This window comes from Glycine soja, chromosome 14 (assembly GCF_004193775.1).
Source record: "Glycine soja cultivar W05 chromosome 14, ASM419377v2, whole genome shotgun sequence".
Taxonomy (NCBI): Eukaryota; Viridiplantae; Streptophyta; class Magnoliopsida; order Fabales; family Fabaceae; genus Glycine; species Glycine soja.
Genome location: NC_041015.1, coordinates 10,585,722 through 10,593,191, shown reverse-complemented (window position 1 = coordinate 10,593,191; position 7,470 = coordinate 10,585,722). Strand labels below are relative to the sequence as shown.

The window sequence follows — 7,470 nt, the reverse complement described above, 5'->3', positions numbered from 1 at the left end:
AACATTCTGCTAACTCTGAAGGAACACAATGTCAATAGTTGTATGACCATTAAATAGATATACAATGCAAGAAGTGATTTCCGTTCTTCCATAAGAGGAAGCGATCTTGAAATGCAACATCTGATGAAGCTTCTTGAACGTGATCAGTATATTCATTGGCACGGAATAAAGGATGAAGACGTGGTTCGTGATATCTTTTGGTGTCACCATGATGCAGTAAAGTTAGTCCATGCATGTCATTTGGTGTTTTTGATAAACAGGACCTACAAAACAAACTGGTGCAGACTCCCACTGCTCGATTTTGTTGGGGTGACACCGACTGGGATGACATTCTCTGCCGGTTTTGCATATGTGGAGGGTGAACACGTTAATAATTTGGTCTGGGCTTTACAACACTTCTGAGGCCTTTTTTTAAAGTGTGATGCCCTTCCTGGAGTTATTGTCATTGACAGAGACCAAGCATTGATGAATGCAGTGAAGGATGTATTCCCTGAATGTACAAATTTGTTGTGTAGATTTCACATAAACAAGAATGTGAAGGCCAAATGTAAATCACTAATTGCGCAAAAAAATGCTTGGGATTATGTCATGGATTGTTGGGGATGTCTGACTGATAGTCCTTCAGAACAGCAGTTTGATGAATGCCTGAAAAAGTTCGAAATGGCTTGCGCACCTTGGCCAATGTTTGTTGACTATGTCAAGGAAACATGGATAATACCACACAAGGAAACATTTGTTTCCGCCTAGACTAATAAGGTGATGCACTTAGGAAACACAACAACAAACAGGTATAAAACTGTTCAACTATTTCTATTAACGTTGATGAATTGATGGAATTGTATTATTGTATATGTTTATTTTTATTTGTGTATTTGAAATGTAGGGTTGAATCTGCTCACTCGTCTTTAAAAAGATTGTAACAAAACAGTCTTAGAGACTTATGCAGTGTGTGGGATGCCATGAACAACATGATTACATTGTAGCACACGGATATTAAAGCATCATTTGAAACAAGTACACATGTCGTTGGACATGTGTTCAAAAAAACCTTATACAGAAGGCTTCTTGGAATGGTTTCAAGGTATGCTTTAAATCATATTGCTGCTGAATTAGAGCGTGCTGACTATGCTGGCAAGAATCCATCAAGTTGTGGTTGCATGGTGAGAACCACGCTTGATCTTCCTTGTGCTTGTGAGGTATCCAAATATGTTGGTGGTTGCATCCCACTGGATTCATTCCATATGTTTTGGAGGAGACTATGTTTTTTAGACCAAGGATTATTTGAGCCCGAAGTGAGCATCAAGGCAGAAATAGAAACAATATCCAAAAGATTCAAAGAACTTGATGTTTGTGGCAAGTTTACTCTGAAAACTAAACTTTGGGAAATTGCATACCCTGATCAGAATTCGATGTGTCCTCCTCCAGTAAAGGTTAACACAAAGGGGGCACCGAAGAAACCTATGAGCAAGAATCCAAGGTCAACAAAGTGTGATCCATCTTACTGGGAGTATGTAGATGCCTTTGAATCTATGCAAAATAGCAATTTGTCAGTGAGGCAATCTGCATCATCCTCTGAGCAACCGAATCGAAGAACGACGATGCCCATGTTGGATCAATTTTAGCCATTTATGCACGATTTCATTGATAAGATTGTTGATGTCAAAGCTTATGGTAACTGTGGATATCGGTCGGTTGCCGGTTTATTAGGTATGGGTGAAGACTTTTGGTCGGTGGTTCGTTACCATCTTCTTAAAGAACTTGGGAATTTCTCAGAAGACTATACCCGACTCTTTGGTGGCATGGAGAGATTTGAGGAATTAAGAATGTCACTACATGTTGATGGGTTAACCAAGGTATGTAAGTTATGTTTTTGCTTTTTAAGACTTAACTTTGAAATTAAGTTTGACGTGTATATTTGTTTCATTCAGGTGACTATGGATAAGTGGATGGATATAACAGACATGGGACATGTCATTGCTTCAAGGTATAACGTAATCGTTGTATCATTGTCTAAACAACAAAGCACGACATTCTTTCCTCTTAGAAGTCAACCGCGGGCAAATTCTTCATTGCATCGTATAATTTGTATCGGTCATGTGTATGGCAATCATTTTGTTGAGGTACATTGTAGATATGAAGTGTTTTTTTTTATATTTATGCAATGAGTTTTGTAGGATTGAGTTAACACTTTTTTCGTATGTACAACAGGTTTATTTAAAAGAACGTTGTCTCTTACCGCCTGTAGCATTGTTATGGTCTAGCAATTGTCATCCTCAGGCGAAGCCGTGGCCAAATTCATATATTAGTAGAATGCAGCATTACAAGAGCTTCGTGATGTTCAAGAGAGACTATGTTGACATAAATGATGATTGAACATGTAATTTATAATGACTGATCATTTTGAATTGGATATTCACATTTATTTGTTACGTCCTCAACAAAATTATTACTTAATTCTAAAAAAGCATGTATGGTATATCATTGTCTGAGTTGACACACATTGTGAAAAAACGTGTATGATAAATTGTTGTCTGCATTAACATAAAGCACGTGAAAGGACCTTGCACAACATGACTACACATGCAGATCGGATGCAAGCTAAAGCATGTCACGTCATTGGTGTAGTTGACAACACATACAAAAAGCATGTGCATGCGTACTTTTAATCTTTAAAAAATATAACACTGATATTAAAACTCATCTATATATATGACACAGCCTAACACTGTAAAAAACCACAAGTTTCAGTCGTAACCCAACTCTTACAAAAAAAAAACTATGGCATTCTTGGGAGAGACAAGCAGTCAGACAGTTGTGAACTCCACATTAGATGTTATTTTTCCAAATGGATCCATTGTTCACAACGACAGTGGTGTTTCCTTTCAAGCTTCCACTCCAGTCCCCATTCGAGTACCCATCGAGTGTGATGTTCAAATGTTAAAAACCAGAATGCACAATACCCTTAAGCTAACCAACAAGCAATTTTTGGATGAAATTTACTACCGGAAACCTTTCACATATGCAGGTAATCAATTTCGGTTTCAATGTATGCAACTGAAAGATGATGTTGATGTTAACACAATGTTAATGTGTAATCATGAATTTTCGTTTGTTGGTCCGATTGAGTTATTATGTAGCATTGCTAGAACCCCAGATGGTATTTTAAACTTACTTCAAGCTACTATGACCCCTACTCATGATGCCCTGCTATATTAAAATGGGAGGTGGAACATGTCACGCCAAAATGAGTTTGCTGGTTACTCGTTCACAGGAAAAAATCCCAAAAAGTTTGACATTCCCACCGGATGTACCATGGATGAACTGAATGATTTGATCAAGCAAGTTGCACCTACTGGGATTCCCCCTTATGGTAATGATGAAACACAAATGGTAAGGCGATTGTTTTTTCGGAAACAAAGTCACCATGAGTATTCAGAAAAAGTTATAAAATTCGAAATAATTGAACTCAAAACCAACGATGACGTGATGAAGGTGTTGATTGTATTTAACTACTGGAAAAAGATTAGGCCAATAGAAATTTTAGCTATTTTCAGTAAACCTGTACCTGAAATGGAAGACGAGTTGTCCTTGTCGCAAAATTAGCATGAGTTAGTTGTAGTATTTGATGCAAATTAAATTTTGTTCGACTATGTTGAAGTTAATGTAATTTAAACTCAAAACTATTAATTTAACTAAAGCAATTTTACAGTTTCCACTAATTAATCTACACATTTGATTCGGTATTTGTTTTTTTTTCGACAAAATATAAGATTCATCGATTCGGTATTTGTGATCACTAATTTTTACCATACAAACGTAATTTGTGTAAATCATAAATATATTTGACACCCAATAAGAAAAAAAGAGAAAAGGAGGCAATTCGTTAAAATCATTTTTGTTTTTCTCTCTCTATTTTATCTAACAAATTAACAAGATTTATGACAAACTTTAAAACGGATTTGGTAGAAGGTGCCTACTGATTCGATTAAATTTTATTTTTTGACTTTGCCCACAGAATCAAGGATTGAATCCAATGTTCTTTTTTGACACGGGTTAAAACAAGTACAACTAGTAAAATACATTTTTTCTTCTTGTAAAAGACTTACTAGTGTATGACTTAATTATATATTATTACCTTTAATTTTTTTGTTGAAAATATATATATTATTACCTATAAAAGTTAGTAGTTTTTTGTATTATATATGTCTATAAGATTCCGTACACTACAACTAAAGACAAATTATGAGCAAAAGTAATTTCTAAATTTTAATTTAAAAGTTTTTTCCCCATCAATTTTCTTTAAGTACGTACAGGGACATGGGGGCTCAAGACTATTATATTATGCAATTTCAATTTATGTGGAGAGAATCCATTGACTTATTTGAGTCTCGACAAAGTAGTGAATAAAATAACAAAACAATTGTGTAATTTTGAATGAAGAGTATGAATAAGATGTAGACTTGTTGTGATTTGATGTATAATGCTTCAAATGAGAAAGTTTTATTTTTTAGTCTCTCAAATTAGAAGGTTTTATTTTTTAGTCTCTTAAAATAAAATATAAATGTTACGCCTAATTATAAAATTATAAAATATAAATATGGATTTTTATCTGAGGAGAGAAATTAAAAATAAACATTTTCTTAATTTGATAGAATAAAATTATAAAATTTTATAAGCTAGATTAGGCAAAGGGAATACACAATCAATGTAAATAAATAAAACTAACATTATTAATGGAAATAAATAAAATCAACATTACTAATGAAATGTGTTTAAGTACAATATATGTATATACATCGAATATCAATATAAAATATGTAAATAAACTACGCCTGATCCGTGTGCTGCCTACGTCGAGACCTAACATATACTAGCTGGTCTTGTGTGACACTCCTGGCCATCCTGTGGCATTCTTCGATCACCTTATGTGTCGATGAGCCAGGCGTGACCAACCCTAGGCTCAGATGGCGCTCCAACCTCTCAGCAATCCCATGGCAAACTTCCTGTTAAATACAAAACAAACAAATTACACAAATTACTATGAAAATATTGACGTAAATTATTAGTATTACTTACCACTGCATGTCTAGGCTCCTCATAGATGTTGACGATGCTCCTGGCTCCGGCACATGAGGGATATCTGTCTCTGGGGCCTGAGGGACGACTCGGGGCTACGGAGCATGACCATCTGGCAGAGGATCTGATGCCTGGCCTGGTGTCATGAAAGGATGCGAAATGCGGAAGAATCAGTCCATGTAGTCGCTGGCACACTGACCTGGCACAGCGCACACCTCACCTCCTGGAACCATATGATCCGAATAGTGCATCCACCTATAAGGAATAGTGCATCCACCTTATCATACGACATCCATGAATCGACAGGCAGAGCATAAATGGTATGGGTGTATCCAAACTGCCACATGACCCTCTCTGGTCGGTAATACAAAACAATGGGCCCCCAGCGCAAGAGACCGGAATAGCATGAAATCATATAGAAGTCCCGGACCGGTCGGTGCTCCCCATATAGGATCCAACAGACATCCAAAATCCGGAGTCGGTCCAGGCGCTCCCTATACGCCAGTGTATGTATGCTCTTCATGGTCTTCCTCGTAGCAATCCACCTACAGGCACGCGGTGAATCCTCGTCATAGTCCTGATCAACAGTGGACTCCGTGACTGAGGGAAAGTGCTCATATATCTAGCACTACAAAGGTAACATCAAAATGATAAATATTAATAATGAAAGTCTAACAAAATTTAAAGTTAAACATTGATGAACCTCAACGAATGAAAAACATGTTTCTTACCTGCAGCAGTGTGATGTAATCGCCAAGCTGTCGGCTGCTGCTGATAGAGGCATCGTTCAGCTGGTCGTACATATGCACCAGCGCAGCTACTCCCCAGGCGTACCTCCCGGTCTAACTGAGGTCACGAAAGGCCTCCAAATACACAACATGAACATTGGTTGCACTCTTGTTAGCAAACAGAGTGCAACCCAGAAGATGAAGAAGATACGCACGAGCTGTAGCTGTCCAATGACCTACCTGGCATCGGCGCTCGTAAATATCATGTACCCATTGCAGGCGTACATGCAGTCCACGACACTGCCCTATCTCAGCCCTGGCAGCCGCTGTAGAGACCATCAATATGTCCACCAACATCTAAACCGCATCATCCACGTGCAAGGGCTGAAAGGCGTGCAAGTCACCAACCACGGGCAGATGGAGAAGCGACGAGACATCGTCCAACGTGATCGTCACCTCTCCCACAAGGAGATAGAAACTAGACGTCTCCTGGTGCCACCGCTCGACAAATGAGGACAAAACTCCTCGATCGCCAATGTCTACCAAACACGCGATCAGAGGACTTAGTCCTGTCCCAGCAACTAGTCCCTCAATGGCAAGGACAGGCCTACCTAAACTATGGACCTTCCTCCCGTGAGAGGATAACTTCAACTCAGGACGCTCCTGAATTGAAGTATAAAGGAACACAAAATTCGTTAAAATCATAATTTAAAGGAAAACTAATTTCAATCATAAAGTATAACTAAAAAGTAACTAAAAATAAATATTATAAATACTTCTCCCGTCCATACGCTACAAGCAACGTGATCCGCATATTGGGTCAGCACGGATGGGTCGCTCGGACCCCCGAGAAATCCCTCATGCTCATCCTCAACAGCCTGGGTGCCTCTGTCTGCAAGAATGTCTGCCCTACTGTCCTCTACATCAGCTGGTGCCATCGGGTCATCCGGAAATACGTCAACCTCTACATCTGGCGCAGGGAGCACTGGCTCATCGTGTGCCGCAGTCACAGGTACTCGCTGCCTCCGTGCGGATGCGGTAGGCCATCGATGCTGCGGAGCATCATCGGAATCATCACGATCTCCTCTGCCAATAACGTGACCTAAGGCACGACCTAATCCTCTGGTCCTAACCATGATCTGCAAATCAGTACCGCAAATTCCATCACTGATTTCATTCACTCAAATTTCATTGTTCTAACGCAAATTTCATCGACTCAAAGTCACGTAAGTTGTCAAGATTTCATTGACTATAGGGATGTCATTCAGTCTATTATTTATTTGCAAAGTTGTCAGGATTACATTAATGTATTTGAAAAGTTCAGTTTAAATGTGTATTTTTTTTAGAAATTTTAGACAATTAAAAATCTATCAAACCCAATGTTAATATTAGTTGAAGTTAATATTAGAGGTATGCACCATATTCACCAAGCAAACTATATGCCATTCCTTGTACAATTCCTAGTGGCTCAGTTCCTAGGGTTTCTTTTGAGAGGAAGAGTTCTTGGAGGATCATCAGCTATAAATGGAGGGTTTTATAGTAGAGCAACTGAGGAATTTGTATGCAAAGATGCTTGGGACAAGGTCAAAACTTCCATAGACACTCTCGTAACTTCCATAGACACTCTGGAATGTATTTTCTTTTTGGCTTTCAGAATTATTAATTT

At 38.3% G+C, this 7,470-nt stretch overlaps 1 pseudogene; it reads right to left on the bottom strand.

Annotated features, from left to right (window-relative positions):
* Positions 1–4,826: 4,826 nt before the first annotated feature.
* Positions 4,827–6,940, bottom strand: LOC114383798 (annotated as a pseudogene).
* Positions 6,941–7,470: the final 530 nt, after the last annotated feature.